This window comes from Rhinoderma darwinii, chromosome 1 (assembly GCF_050947455.1).
Source record: "Rhinoderma darwinii isolate aRhiDar2 chromosome 1, aRhiDar2.hap1, whole genome shotgun sequence".
In the NCBI taxonomy this organism is placed as follows: Eukaryota; Metazoa; Chordata; class Amphibia; order Anura; family Rhinodermatidae; genus Rhinoderma; species Rhinoderma darwinii.
In genome coordinates, this window is record NC_134687.1 from 435,793,678 (window position 1) to 435,810,101 (window position 16,424).

The 16,424-nt window shown below is 37.7% G+C and overlaps 1 long non-coding RNA gene across 2 annotated transcripts in view; it reads left to right on the plus strand.

Moving 5' to 3' along the window:
- LOC142656050 (uncharacterized) overlaps nt 1-16,424 on the plus strand; it is a 49,179-nt gene that overhangs the window by 10,707 nt on the left and 22,048 nt on the right. For both annotated transcript variants that reach the window (XR_012849583.1, XR_012849582.1), the window contains exon 3: nt 13,207-13,326. This is a non-coding gene — a long non-coding RNA (uncharacterized LOC142656050). The remainder of the gene's footprint in view (nt 1-13,206; nt 13,327-16,424) is intronic.

Sequence of the window (16,424 nt, forward strand, 5' to 3'; positions counted from 1 at the left end):
ATCTGTCGAATCCGTCATGGATCCTTTAAAAATAGAAGCTATAATGCCAGTGGAAACATAGCTCAATAATTAGATTTGTACAGCGTGATACAAACCTATAACAGACAGTCAAAATTTTAAAAAAAAAATATAATTCTGCACAATCATTAAAAAAGTTGTATTGATGGTAATTGAGGCTGGAGAGGCCTGACGGTCTTTTCATGCTCTTCTGTGATGTTTTGACTTCCTGCATAATTATAAGTCATTTGCATCTAATGATACTAGTTCTTATTGTGGTTTGATAGCGGTCCAGATCCTTAGAAGTATGAATAACCTTAGAGATATATTTCAAAATGTATGTTATCTTTTCTGGACCTGTAACAACTAGCTGATGCATGAAAATCTAGATGGCTGATGTCAAATTATGGAAAGTATTTGGTTTCAATTATTACTGTGTAAGATAGGGCAGTGTAGGTGTTTCTAGGTTTAAAAAAATAGAAAAAAAAATTTCCGGTAACTTTTTTCCAATTCCACTCTTATCCATAGCCTGTGTCTGATATGACAGCTCAACGCCATTTAAAATAAATTTTGCTAAGCTTTAATGCCAGATACAACCCATGGAAAAGAGGGGGGAGTTTCTGGAGACAAATACAGACAATTTTTTTTAGACCCTAGAAAACCCTTAACCCCTTTATTTTCTTTCACAAGGATGAAATCACACAGTCACACTTTAAATGGTGTTACAGTATGTAATCTGTCTTTGTCTTAAGATATATATATATATATATATATATATATAAAATATATATATATATATATATATATATATATATATATATATATATAAAAAATATATATATATGTATATATACACACTACCGTTCAAAAGTTTAGGGTCACTTAGAAATTTCCTTATTTTTGAAAGAAAAGCACAGTTTTTTTCAATGAAGATAACATTAAATTAATCAGAAATACACTCTATACATTGTTAATGTGCTAAATGACTATTCTAGCTGCAAACGTCTGTTTTTTAATGCAATATCTACATAGGTGTATAGAGGCCCATTTCCAGCAACCATCACTCCAGTGTTCTAATGGTACATTGTGTTTGCTAACTGTTTTAGAAAGCTAATGGATGATTAGAAAAGACTTGAAAACCCTTGTGCAATTATGTTAGCACCGCTGTAAACAGTTTTGCTGTTTAGCGGAGCTATAAAACTGACCTTCCTTTGAGCTAGTTGAGAATCTGGAGCATTACATTTGTGGGTTCGGTTAAACTCACAAAATGGTTAGAAAAAGAGAGCTTTCATGTGAAACTCGACAGTCTATTCTTGTTCTTAGAAATGAAGGCTATTCCATGCGAGAAATTGCCAAGAAACTGAAGATTTTCTACAACGGTGTGTACTACTCCCTTCAGAGGACAGCACAAACAGGCTCTAATCAGAGTAGAAAGAGAAGTGGGAGGCCCCGCTGCACAACTGAGCAACAAGACAAGTACATTAGAGTCTCTAGTTTGAGAAATAGACGTCTCACAGGTCCTCAACTGGCAGCTTCATTAAATAGTACCCGCAAGACGCCAGTGTCAACGTCTACAGTGAAGAGGCGACTCCGGGATGCTGGCCTTCAGGGCAGAGTGGCAAAGAAAAAGCCATATCTGAGACTGGCTAATAAAAGGAAAATATTAATATGGGCAAAAGCACACAGACATTGGACAGTGGAAGATTAGAAAAAAGTGTTATGGACAGACGAATCGAAGTTTGAGGTGTTTGGATCACACAGAAGAACATTTGTGAGACGCAGAACAACTGAAAAGATGCTGGAAGAGTGCCTGACGCCATCTGTCAAGCATGGTGGAGGTAATGTGATGGTCTGGGGTTGCTTTGGTGCTGGTAAAGTGGGAGATTTGTACAAGGTAAAAGGGATTTTGAATAAGGAAGGCTATCACTCCATTTTGCAACGCCATGCCATACCCTTTGGACAGCGCTTGATTGGAGCCAATTTCACCCTACAACAGGACAATGACCCAAAGCACACCTCCAAATTATGCTAGAACTATTTAGGGAAGAAGCAGGCAGCTGGTATTCTATCTGTAATGGAGTGGCCAGTGCAGTCACCAGATCTCAACTCCATAGAGCTGTTGTGAGAGCAGCTTGACCGTATGATACGCAATCCAACTTGTGGGAGGGGCTTCTGGAAGCATGGGGTGGAATTTCTCCCGATTACCTCAGCAAATTAACAGCTAGAATGCCAAAGGTCTGAAATGCTGTAATTGCTGCAAATGGAGCATTCTTTGACGAAAGCAAAGTTTGAAGGAGAAAATTATTATTTCAAATAAAAATCATTATTTCTAACCTTCTCAATGTCTTGACTATATTTTCTAGTCATTTTGCAACTCATTTGATAAATATAAGTATGAGTTTTCATGGAAAACACAAAATTGTCTGGGTGACCCCCAGACTTTTGAACGGTAGTGTGTATGTATATATGTATATATATATATGTATATATATATATATATATATATGTATATATACATACATATATATAGTATGCATATATAAAAATAGTTTTACATATATATATATATATATTTTTTTTTATTTTTATTTTTTTTTGAGAATGGTTTTCATTCCACCTTCTAAAGTGACTGTGGAATACTGCTTTAACATTTTAGATTTTCTCTCTGTACTGTAATTCAGAAAGTGTCCTTTCAAATTACACCACCATCTGAAATGTCTTCAGGTGTTCTGAACTGTGATTCAGTCTATTACTGGCAGATTGGAAAACGTAAGAAGCTAGAACACAAGCCAGTCAACAATTTAACGGTACAAGGTGCCATAGCTAAATTTTTGGGAAAACTTCTACAATCTAAATGCTGTTTTGTTCTGTTTTCCTACGAATTGTTTAGATAATTGTTTTAGAATCTTATGATAAAATGTAACATATTTACATATATATTGAAAGTTTCTCATATTCTATTGTACTTAACATTTTTACATCCTTCTGAATTCCAATACTTTATTTAATAAATCAAAAGGGCACCACATAACTATAGATTGAAGGTTCCTCCCCCGCCTGATGCCAACTGAGCATATATTATTTGACAGCTTTTTCTGCATACTAAGGGTATGTTCACCCGCTCAGTCAAAAACGTCTGAAAATACAGAGCTGTTTTCAAGGAAAAACAGCTCCTGATTTTCAGACGTTGTTTAAGCCACTCACTCAGTCAATGAAAACGTCCTCAAAAATGTCCCAAGACCTGCACTTCTTTTTCACGGCAGTTGTTTTACGCTGCCGTCTTGAAAAACGGCCGCGTAAAGAAACCGGCCCGTCGGAACAGAAAGCTTGTTTGGAGGCATTCTGCTTCCGAATCTCCGGCCGTTTCTCGGCCGTTTACAGCCCGATAAACGGCCGAAAATAGTCTGTGTAAACATAGCCTTATAGGTGACTGGATCATGAGTGTGGCCTTGTGTACTAATAACTAACAGTGATTGTAACTATAAGGTCGAATTCACACACAGTATTTTGCTGCATTTTCCATGGCGTTTTTTGTTGGCGTTTTTCGTTGCATTTTTAGTAGTGATTTCATTGCGCTTGTCTGCACCAAGTCACTCACAGGACAGTGCAGAGGAGTAGAAGCATCCTCCACCCATCGTGGGAACGGGAATAGGTAAGTAATTTTCTTATTATTTTTCTATTATGTACATGCATATGAGGGCTGTATACTGTATAGGACAGCTAAGGGGAACATTATACTGTATGGGGCAGCTATGGAGGGCATTATACTGTGTGGTAGCTATGGGGGCATTATACTGTATGGGGCAGCTATAGGGGGCATTATACTGTATGGGGCAGCTATGGAGAGCATTATACAGTATGGGGCAGCTATGGAGAGCATTATACAGTATGGGGCAGCCATGGGGGGCATTATACTGTATGGGGTATTATAGTGTATGGGGCAGCTATGTTGGGCATTATATTGTATGGGGGCATTATACTGTATGGGGCAGCTATGGGTGGCGATATACTGTTGGGGCAGCTATGGGGCACATTATACTGTGTGGGCAGCTATAGGGGACATTATACTGAGCAATTTCAAGAGCTGCAGGACCAAGGGGGGGAGGCACTGTGTAGCACTATATAGAAGGGGGGGGGCGCTGTGTAGCACTATATCTAAGGGGGGATTGCTGTGTAGCACTACATACAAAGGAGGGCTGTGTGGCACTATATACAAGAGGGGGATGGCTGTGTGACGCTATTTACAGCAGTCTCTGAAAAATGAAATCTAGAATCTGATTGGTTGCCGTGGGCAACAACTCGACTTTCCCTGGTACTAGTTTTGATAAATCTCCAAATGTTTTTGCCGTAGACCAGGGATACCATTCTAACCCTAAACCATCTTAATTGTTTTGAGCACTTTCATATTAAGTATCAATTCCAGCCATTTCTTGCATGGCTGTTGAACAGGATACAACTTGTACTTAATGCAAGACTTTATCTAAAAGTCAAAATTTGTGGGACCTGAAACTAAAATTTATATGATTGTACCTGCTGCAATAAAGTCGCTCAATGTCTTTCATTTTATGGCCTTGGGAAAAATATTTATAAAGTAGCATTCTATCATTTTTTTTGTTTTCGCATCCACGCCTCATGCAGTCATTTACACATGGATTCACACTTCTAAATCAGGTCTATGCTCATAGGAATTGTTAGCTAAAAACACCAGACCTAGGGAAGTGTTTGCCAAAGATTCACAGTAAATAATTATACTCTGCTTATACATTCTTGTGATTATTCACAAGTGAAGAGTATGTATAAAATTTAAATTTATAACCAATTATGTGTTTCCTTTCTTATGCTCCCTTATGTGAAAATATCATGTATTCCAAGCACACATTTTTTTCTGATTTTATAATAGTATATTTGTGTTCAAACATAGGGGATTATATAGGAATTTGTGACAAACTCTCAGTATTAAAACATGTTTATAGGGGTTTTCCGGAGAGAGAAAATTGATGGCCTTTCCTCAGGATAAACCATCAATACTGTGAAATGCCGACACCCTTGTAGCGGCGGATCACAGTTTGACAGCCTTGTCCTATTCAAGCAAACGGGAGAAGGCTGTAATACTGTAAACCGCTGCTACAAGTGTGTCAGCGTTTTACAGTTTTGGGCAGTAAAGGGAATAAAAGGTAAGGGGCGCTCCCACGAGCACTGAGGTTCATTCAAAACAGCTGTTCGGTGGGGGTGCCGAGTTGGACCCCCCGAATTTAGATATTTATGTCTTATCCTGAGGGTAAGCCATCAATTCTCCCTCTCAGGAAAACCCCTTTAGGCCACATTCAGACATGGTGGACAGTCCGCAGTGGAATTCTGCAGCAGACGTTTTTTTACATTTTTAGGAAACTTAGTTCAGACGTTGCAGAAAATAACTGTGTGGAAATTAGGCTGCGGTGCAGAATTTCCCCCCGGCAGCATACACATTATGTTGCGGATAAGCAGCGGAATTTCACTGCGGATTTCAACCTTTGCAATGCAAAAACTGAAATCTGTGGCAAGTCCGCTGTGATATCTGCAACGTCTGAATTACCTGTCAAATATGCAAATGTTGGTGCAGATTCGTTGCGTAATTGCCCCAAATCTGCACCAACATTCGCAGTGGAAAAATTCTGAATTTGTGTGAACGTGGCCTTAGAGGCTTTGAACACTGTTGACAAGAAAGTTGAATTAAAAAAGTTGAACTGGGTTTCAGAATGATCTTTTCATTCCTTCATTCATTTTTAGACACCCTGATATGCAGTTTGCAACCTGCTCCTTGTTTTAAACTTTTGTCATGTGGATGTGCCTCTCCCGCATGCTGGACACAAGGATAAATAAGGAATGAGAGCAGGCCCTGAGTAAAGCAGATAGATGACATGGCCCTGAGCTGATAGCAGTCAGGAGCAGTGTGATGTCAGAAGCAGCACCACAGCCAGATATGTAAAGAAGTTGCACAGACTCTACAGCTACATATTGGCAAGACATTTTTAAATAAAGACTATCTATATAGAATTTAAAATATTTAGTTAACCATTTACACAAGTGTAATTAATGTGTAAGCTTTCAATTTTATACAGTATCTCCTATACCAGGGAGGGGACTTTTTAATATCTTTTACTATCCAAGTTTATTATATTTTAATGATTATATATTTAACACATATTATAACAGGGAGTGCTGATCTGGGGTGCATGTGATTGGTAGAGCCAATCAGCTGTCGCTGTATCACTGAAGCGCATGCACCACGTCCTATCTGTTGTAGATTACTCAAGATTACCACTGGATAGCGTGTAGTGAAGAGGCAAGGATGCTTAGCATTACATAATCTAGGCCTTTCTCTAAAGGCCCTTTTACACGGGCCAATAATTGGGCAAACGAGTGTTCATATGAACCGTCGTTCCCAATTATTCTTTGCCCTGTGCAAACGATCGATCACCGGCTGATCGCATCATTTATGCAGCATAAAATATTATCGTCGTCGACAGCACATCTCCCTGTGTAAACAGGGTGATGAGATGCCGACCTCCTGGAATTGTATGAGTACGAGTGATCGTAGTAATGATTGCTTGTCCCCATACATAACTGCTTGTGAAAGGAGCAAACGAGCACCGATCAACAAGCTGTCTCGTTGATTGGCACTCGTTTTTATGGCCAATATACGGCCGGGGTAAAAGGACCCTAACTATATTATACAGATGTTTGTAAATATACATTTAGGAGATATACCTATTTTATGGTTTCTTTAAAATATACTAAGTCTGTTAAGTAGACTAAATTTATTTTCTTTCAATAATAGCCATTGCAGTATGTTCAGTGCCTTTTGCAAATATGTCATGGGTGCAATGATTTCGAATATAAACACAATGACCCTGCAGAAACAAAATTTGGCCTTTCTTTCCAGCTTGGTTCTAGTGCACTCCCAGTCAGTACAGACAGGAAAATGACACATGATACATACTTCTAAAACCTTGTGGAAATGTTTTGTGAGGGAAGGTATCTTGAGTCTGAGACCCACTCTTCCATGAAAAAACACAAAGGTCTGAACTCGAGATGATTAAATACTTTAAAGTAAACAAACAAGCAAATAGAGGAATTCTTGTAATTTACGCAAAACATAGAAAGGATAAAAGTGCTCTTTAAACTCGGTACAATGACTATTATAATAACCGTTCTGTGACCTTGACAAAGTCATTATATTCTAATGTCTCAGAGAACATAGATTTTAATCTATTTTAGACTAAATTACCAAGGTCAAAGCTCATTATATTGTGGCAGCTGAAGAAAACATTACTGATGTACAGATGCACACAGTTTCAGTGTTCTTTCCCCTTTATTTCTCATTCCACTGGAACATTTGATGTTTGAGTCAGCATTCTGCTTTAATTAAAACTAACTGTGTGGAACACGTGCCTCTTCATATCCCCATTTATAAGTCACATATTATATATACAGACATTATTTAAGATTTAGAAGAACATTTATTCATCATTTACTGTAGTGTTTGTTATAACCTGACAATGGTTTTCATTGATGTTTGGATTGGTTTCTTAAATGGCTCATATTTTAATGTAATGTGTAAATGTGTGTGTGTGGAAAAAATATTTTTAGATTATTGTTTGTCTATTTGTGCTAATATCAAGAACAAGGCATCGGCATACTGTGTCTTTTAAAATAATACCATAAAATAAATTAAAGTTAGTAGTATAGCATTTCTAGAGTAACTAAATTTTTCCATTACTAATAGAGATGGATTTATCATAAATACAATGCAGAGCACATATCCATCTTTACAGCAGTGGATTTTTTGAGTGTGTACAGTACTTGACTATATGGCATGGTGGGATTGGCCATTTTTGCCCCAACTAGAGGTCTACACTAATAACAGAACAGGATTAATTCTGTACACGATGAGTCAAATTTACTACTGTGTCTGGAAAATGTCTAAAAATGCGCTAAATGTTGGCAAATTGGTGCAGTGTGAATCAGTTTGGCGCAATTTTGATGTTTCCAGCTAACTAGACATTTTTTAGAAGTGTTTTTTCCGATATATATATATATATATACACATCAACCCAAACTAATCTCTTTTCATATAAATAGCAAGTTCATAATTTCTGGGAAAGTTCTCTTTTTAGTACTGCTCTCTCATGTAATCCTTGCACTAACAGCTTATGACACTCTGTCTTTATCTGGCTGCAAGGATCTCTCAATAATAACTAAAAAGCTGCATTTACAGTAATCGCTAATGCTGGGTTCTCTTGTCGTGCTAAAATTCGTGTTTTTACGAAAATAGCGGCAAGACCACGCCATTTTGCCCTAACTTTTGCGAAATCACATAAAAAAAGCATGGCTTTGCCATGATTTTCAGCAAAAAAAAACGCATTTTCTCCGCAACGTGAGAATCAAGCAAAGTGCACATGGAGTCAGAGACATCGCAGGCAAAATGAGAAATGGTGGTAAAGAAGATTATTAGATTGATACAATGGAGAAAAAGAAAAAAGTTATGTATCAAATAAATTAGGAAACAATCCTGGCTTGCTGAAATGGAAAATAGCTATACCAAAGCCGATAGACACAAGTAGCTAGTGCAACCATTACATGAGAGAGCAGTACTAAGAAGAGAACTTAAATGTGTCCCAGAAGCAATGAACTGGCTGTTTGCAGAGTCAGGCAGGCTATGAGTACAGGGAAACGGGCAGGCTTTAGCAGAGAAACAGCTACCCACTGCCTGTAGTCCGTCTTCTCTGTCTCTCTCTGCTTCCTCTCACCTCTCCATTGACTTCTATTAGCAGGCAGGTTAGAGACCTCCCACTTCCTGCAGTCCGTCTCATCTGTTCTGTATCTAGGGACGACATTTGCTTAACCGGTGATGGGCAGCAGATTACAGAAAGGGAGACACCTAGTGGCAGTAACTTCATACAGAGTTTGCATAGATAAAACAGAAACATTTTTGAAGAAAATAAACTGCAAAGTTGCTAGATATCAGGTATACGCTTCGATTAGAACAAGTTGTATGAAAAGTTAGTGTCCATTTAAATAAATTGCCAAACCCCTTAACGATGTTTTTTTATTAACTTGGACGTACAGATAACAAAAGACATTAATTTTAATGGTGTGGTGGCCATATAGAACAAAAATGTTGAAAACTCTGAAAACCCCTTCCTTTTTTTTATCTATGGAGCAATGTTTCTGAGTTACTCCTTCTAAAGTAAAAAAAAAACAGGTGTGTATGTGGATAGATGCTGGTTGTATAATTTTTAATTCCCGAGATTTAGCAGAAAGGCTAAATGTTTATCTTGATTTGTATAACTAACAGCACTTGCACACGACCGAGATAGGGCCGTGAAAAATGGTCTGTGTGTTGGCCGGATTTCCCAGCCCGACCACAGTACAGGTGAACGGGGCTCATAGCGTCATAGACATTTATGATGCTAGGTGTCTCTACCTCCCCACGGAACTGTTGTTCCGTACTGTATAATTTTGTTCAGTATGGAACAGCAGTTCCGTGGGGAGGCAGGGACTCCTAGCATCATAAATGTCTATGATGCCAGGAGTCCCTTTCAGCTGTACCGTGGTCGTGCCAGGAAATCCGGTCGACACACAGACCATTTTACACGGCCCAATCTCGGTTGTGTGCAAGAGCTGTAACATTTTATTGTTGCCAGCATATAGATCATGTATCAATAGTATTGTTTGTATGATGTGCTTTCCTTGTTGTTATGCCTCTAATTCTACAACCTACACTCCTCTACATTGAAATGACAACACCAAGAAGGAAAAGTTTTGGAATTGTGGAAATCACAGGATCGATAGACAATGATATGCAAATAATAAAAAAATGGAAACAAAATATTCCAAACATCTTGATTTATTCAGTATCGAGTGTGAGCGCCACGCACAGACATACATGCGCTTACACACTTTGGCATGCTATCAATAAGGTTATTAATAGTTGTCTGAGGAATGTTACGCCCCAATGAATGAACTTGGGAACACAAATCCTCAAGATTGGCTGCTGGGAGCCCCCCCCCCCTTGCAATTGCCGACCAATGAAGTCCCAGATGTGCTTGATGGAGACAAGGTCGGAGACGGTGAAGGTCATGGTAGCACATTTAGGCCACGCAGGCTGCTCACAGTAGCAGAAGCAACATGCAGCCTGGCGGCTTCTTGGACACTTTGGAGGAATGCCTGTTCCACAACCAAATCAATGTAACGCCGAACTGTTACTGTACCTGAAATACAGACTAGAGGGTTCTGGCTACCATACATTATTCCACCCCACACCATAATCCCGGGAGTAGGATCAGTGTGATGTTCCCTAGTGAAGGCCTATTCATGGCGTTGCTCACAAGGTCTCCAGACCAACTTCCGGGACACGCAACGTTGAACAGTGCTGACATCTCGGCTTAGGTGCATAGCGATCTGCCAGACGGATAAACCAAGGTCTCTTAGTTAAAGGGTTCTGTCCCTCTCAGTTGACGACAAGTGTCAATAACTGGCACGTCGATGAACAAAAGGCATTGCACAATCATCCTACACCACTCCGATTTTTGAGGTTTCATGTGGCTTAAAAATCTGGCTTTTATGCCCCTCCAACATGCCACAGATTGGAGCTAGGTGCTTGAAAATTTGATAATTTGAAGATCTTAGCGACACCTGCTACTTCCTCGATTTGCATAACCTTTCAGCTTGCCCTTCTTGGTGTTGCAATTTCAATGTTGAGGAGTGTATATATGAACACATCATAGGACAGTTCATACATTTTTAGTATCCTGAACAGCTGTAGGCTATTATGAATATATATTTTTGTTCTGTTAAAAAAATTGCAGCAAAAACGCACGGTTTTGCGGTGATTTGCTGCAAATACCGCAATTAAACCATTACGTGAGAACCCAGCCTAACATATGTTTATTTAGCAGCACTTATTAAATTTGGTTTCCATATTTATGTAAATAATGCTTATTCATTGTATAGTTATGTATTTTTCTAATATACTTTTTATATCAATTCCTCACCATGTTCAAAATCTCTGCTTGATGTCAGTTATTAGAAATCTTGATTGTTCACATCCAGGGGCTGAAACCTGTCCTTATCCTGCTTAACTGACACAGTTACATGGAATGTTAAAGCCTATCAGAGCTCTTTCTTGGTAACCAGCTGTGCCAGTTAGTCATGGTCAGGACGAGTTTTCGCTCTCTGGATGTAAATTATCAACTTTTCTATTAATTTTAAAGCAAGAAGAGATATTGAAGATGATGAGGTATTGATATACCAGCTATATTCGACAGGTACATTACTTACATTAATACAATGTCAGCACAATTTACGTAAGGCAAGAAAACTCCTTTAAATAAACGTAATGACCTATTTTGAATCATACAACACTTGATACACGACCCCTTCTAAACATTATGTCATATTATGTGTTTTATTCCAAAGTTATAGGAACTGTAATTATAATTTACCAAATACATATAAGGACCTGGTTAGTCCCATCCCTCTGTGTTATATAAAGAGTATAAATGGTCTCAAAGTACTTTAAAAAAGGCAGATAAATTATGTATACAAAAAAACTGATTTTGAAGATACGTCATTTCACAAGATCCCACTGTTTTTAACAAGCTTTTTTTCCCCTCCAAACATAGAACTAAATGTTCTGAAGCTTTAGAAATATCCTCTTGAGCTTCACAGTCAGTACTTTTAAACAGAATGGGTAGAATACATCTATTTCATTTCATAAACAATGCAAAATGAAGTCTTTTTTGATGACACAACAGCAAAGAAAATCTTCAGAATCCCTTGATTCACTCCACACATGGACGTCAGTTATCTGCTAGCCAAAATCTCCTTGTTAGTTTGATTTCCAGAGGCCTCTTCTGAATCTTCTGAATATCATGAACTTTTGGCAGTGATGTTAAATAGATCTAATGACTTACAGAATATCTCTTCTGAAGCTTGTTTACAAATACGACAACAATATTACTTCTCTGTAATTTAAGTGATGAAGAACCATAGTAAAATACAGGACTCACCTTTGGTGTCATGCACCTGAGCACATTTAGGATCATATGGTCCTAAATGTACAGACAATGAAAGTCTATGGGCTCATATACACCGTATGCACAATCCATATATAGAACATATATTGCCAGCTCGATTGGATTTTTTTAGAAATGTAAAAAAAACGATCCAACTATAACTCTCGCAATTTCTATTGCAATAGCCCTAGCCTATATATATGTTTTTCAAAAATCTGAAACTGGGCTCTCTGCTTCTATTTGTGGAGTTAAGCAATAATCTTGCCAATCCGATCTGAAATCCTACAAAACTGTAGCTGGCTTTAATCACATACATAAAAAATATTAATTGCCCAGACCAACAAACAATTAGCTGTTTCCGTAAATTAATATTCTATTCCTCTTCTTCATACATATACTGCATAGGTTGATGTATTTCAATGAATTCAACAGGACAGCTTCTGATATTTTCAGAATGGTTGCTGGTAAGATTTCAAATTTGTATGAGTTTCTTAAAGTTATATATTGACTGGTCACAATTAAGAAATTCAGAGATAATACAAAAGCTTTTAAAGTCGTCCCTTCTCCATGGAATGTTACTTGATCCATAGCATCTTTCAAAATAATTTTTATAAAATATGATTACTGAAACATTTATTTACCTAAATGCACCCTTAATTGGGTGAAATGTAAAATGGTCAAACGGGTAAAGGTACACTGGGCAAACATTAACATTTCAGTCTTGGTTTGGATTAGGATGATCAATCACCATCCAGAAACTTACTTTCCTGGACCAACAATGATCAGATCTCAGAGGGTATTCTTTCCTATTCTCTGGATCATGAAATCATCATCACTTCCCGGAAATGATGTCATTATCCACATTATTTACCGTATAAATAAATTGTCATTCTTTTAGATCCTGTAATATCTAGTCGAGTGATTATTTATTTATCTGTTCAAATGAACTGGCTTCATACAGGTGCTCAAAGTGCTATGATACATAGGGAAAAGGAAAACTGTATGAGATCTTCTATATAAGGACCATGGGTCAGTAAAGGTCTTGATGGTTGAGAGATGGAACTTTACCCAGGCAAAAGTGGACATATATAGTATTCAGTGTTTTTTTTTTTTTTAACAAACGTGTATTCTGTTCTTTGCTCTTATTTAGATGTGAAGAGAGAAATAATGAAGTCCCATTTTCCTAAGCTCTACTGCTCCTCCTGTCACTGTGCAAAGGTCTACTTGTTAATATTCAGGGTTCTGAAAGTTTCTGAAGGATAACAAGAAGGTGAGTCATAGAAATATCTTTGATATAAAAGTATGCCATAAGTAACAGGTTCACGAAAGCCCATTAAAATACTGATGTAAAACAAAGTAAAGGCTTCACAATGACCTTTTAAAGTGTGACACATGCATTTCACCTTGTCAGTTTGTACTAGTGTCAAATGTCCAATGCATTTTATATGAGGCTGCTGCTGATCTCTTAAACATACTTGTAACACTGTAACCAGGTCACCACCAAGGACAAAACTGGATAAAAGAATAGACACATTTTATATGCCGCTGGCACAAATGATGAAAGTTACTTTTAATACCTTACAATTCAATAAGAATAATCCACATATGCAATTACCATACTTATGTCATTTATAACTATTACACTGATACTTTCCAAATGGGAGATCAGAGGTGTTGCACTGATGATATTTTTAGACGTTTCTAAAGCGTTTGTAAATAGGGTTCAGTTAACTAAGCACAAACATTGCTAAAATTTAGCCCCAAGCTGAGAATTACTCCCATATGGACAGGGGGTGTTTGAGTCCACAACCATGTTTATAAAGAGGAAGCTCTGGACATACTGGGGCAGATGTATACATGTATATACACTAGTTGCCTTGTGTAAACACTTTGAAAAATATGACATAAAAATGTGTCAAAAATAGTGGTCAGGGATGCAAAGTTGCGTAATGTATAACTTATTTATCAAACTTTTAAACACTTTCTACTTAGGAATGTGTCAGAAAGCAATTTTCTGCGTTTTTGCTTTTTTACATCCTTTTAGTTATTCTGGCACATACTGTACTAGGAGTGAGACTGGTACACCACTCAGAAGTTTGTTAAGGTTATTTACAATGTTTCCTTGTCTAGTATTTTTTTCAAAAATATAAAATGTGGAGATGTAGGACATGGGGTCAAAATGTAAATGTAAAAAAAAAAATAATGAGCTAGTCAAGAAAGCTTTTAATGACTTGCTTTTCAAACAACCACTCTCCACATCTCCTAACAAGAAAGAATGAAAACAGTATATAATAACAATAAAGTTTCTAATATTAACCCCTTCCCGCAAATGGGCGTTACTGTACGTCCTTTTTAGCGGTGTGTTCCCGCAAATGGGCGTACAATAACGCCCTGAGGATGAATTGGGCACAGGAGCTATGCGCACTTCATCTTCAGCGGGTTTCAGCTGTACCCCGTTGGCCTCCCGCAAAATATTGCGGGGGCCGATGGTTGCTATGGCAACCAGGAAGCCTAGCAATGGCTTCCTGGTTGCCAGGTACAGAAGCCTATTAGGTCCTGTCCAAGGTAGGACATAATAGGCTTAACTGTCAGTTGTAAAATGATAGTTAGAATACACTGCACTACATAAGTAGTGCAGTGTATTGTACTGGGGATCAGAAGATCAGATCTTCAAGTTCCCTAGTAAGTGTAAAAAAAGTGAAAAAAAAAAGATTTAGATAAATAATTAATTGATACGTTTTATGTAATAAAAACAATAATCGCAATGTTTCCCTGATCAAGTCCTTTATAATTAGAAAAAAAAATGTAAATTAAGAAAAATATATACATAATAGGTATCGCTGCGTTCGTATCGGCCTGACCTATAAAAACATCATATTATTTATCCTGCAAGGTGAACACCGTAAAAAAAAAACAAAAAAAAAAACAATGGCAGAATTTCCTTTTTTGGTCACGTTGTTTTCCAATTGAATAAAAAGTGATCAAACAGTCGCAAGTACCCCAAAATGATAAAAATTAAAACGAAAGATTGTCACGCAAAATACAAGCCTTCACTTCGCTCCGTCGACAAAAAAAAAGTTATGCCTCTCAGGATATGGTGACACTAAAACATTATTTTATGTAGAAAAAAGTGTTTTTATTGTGTAAAAGTAGTAAAACATTTAAAAACTTTATAAATTTGGTATTGCCATAATCGTATCGAACCGCAGAATAAAGTAAACATGTTGTTTATACTGCACAGAGAACATCGTTAAAAAAAGTTAAAGAATTTCTGTTTTTTGGTCTCTTTACCTCCCAAAAAATATTGAATAAAAACTGATCAAAATATCACATGTACCCCAAAATGATACTAATAAAAACACAGCTCGGCCCATGAAAATCAAGCACTCACACAGCTCATCAACGGAAAAATAAAAAGTTATGACTCTCGGAAGGCAATAATGCAAAACGATGGCCCAGACTAATTTATACGTGCAGCAGTTCTTCACCTAAAACCCCACGTCATCATTTATCAGGCCACACTGGTAGACCCTTTAAATGCAGTGGAAACTATAACATTTTGGGGTCTGTGCTACATATGGGGCTAGTGAAGAAGTCAAAGATTAGGCAATGCTGGAGTGCGGATATTTTGTACAATACCACGGACACCCTTTAGAAGTGTGACTAATGCACCCAAAAATCTGGCCTGGGCATGAAGGATTGGTTCAAAGCGTACACCACTATCCAGGGATAATTAATTTTATTATTCATTTACCCCATTATTACATCATCCTATTATGACCTGATGCACTCCGCCCAGCTTACATTTACCCTGATGTACTCCACCCTGCTGATATATACCTTGATGTACTCCGCCCAGCTTACATATACCATGATGTACTCCGCCCAGTTTACATAAACCCTGATGTACTCCGCCCAGCTAACATATACCCTGTTGTACTCTGCACAGCTTACATATAACCTGATGTACTCCATCCAGCTTACATATACCCTGATGCACTCCGCCCAGCTACATATACCCTGATATACTCCTCACAGCTTACATATGCCCCCACATTATAAGCTGAAATACCAAGAAAATCTGCAAACAAAACTACTATCAATCAAATTCTGCGCTCCAAAAGCCAAATGACGGTCCTTCTGAACCTGACAGAGTGCCCAAGCAGCAGTTTATGACCACATGTGGGGTATTACTGTACTCTGGGAACCTGCTTGACAATTTATGGGGTGTGTGTCTAAAGTGGCACAATTTGAGCACAACACATTGGTCACTGAAATAGCATATCTGTGGAAAATGCCAATTTTCAGTCTGCAACATCTACTGTGTACTAATTTGTTCAAAACCTTTGGGATCAAAATGCTCACTAC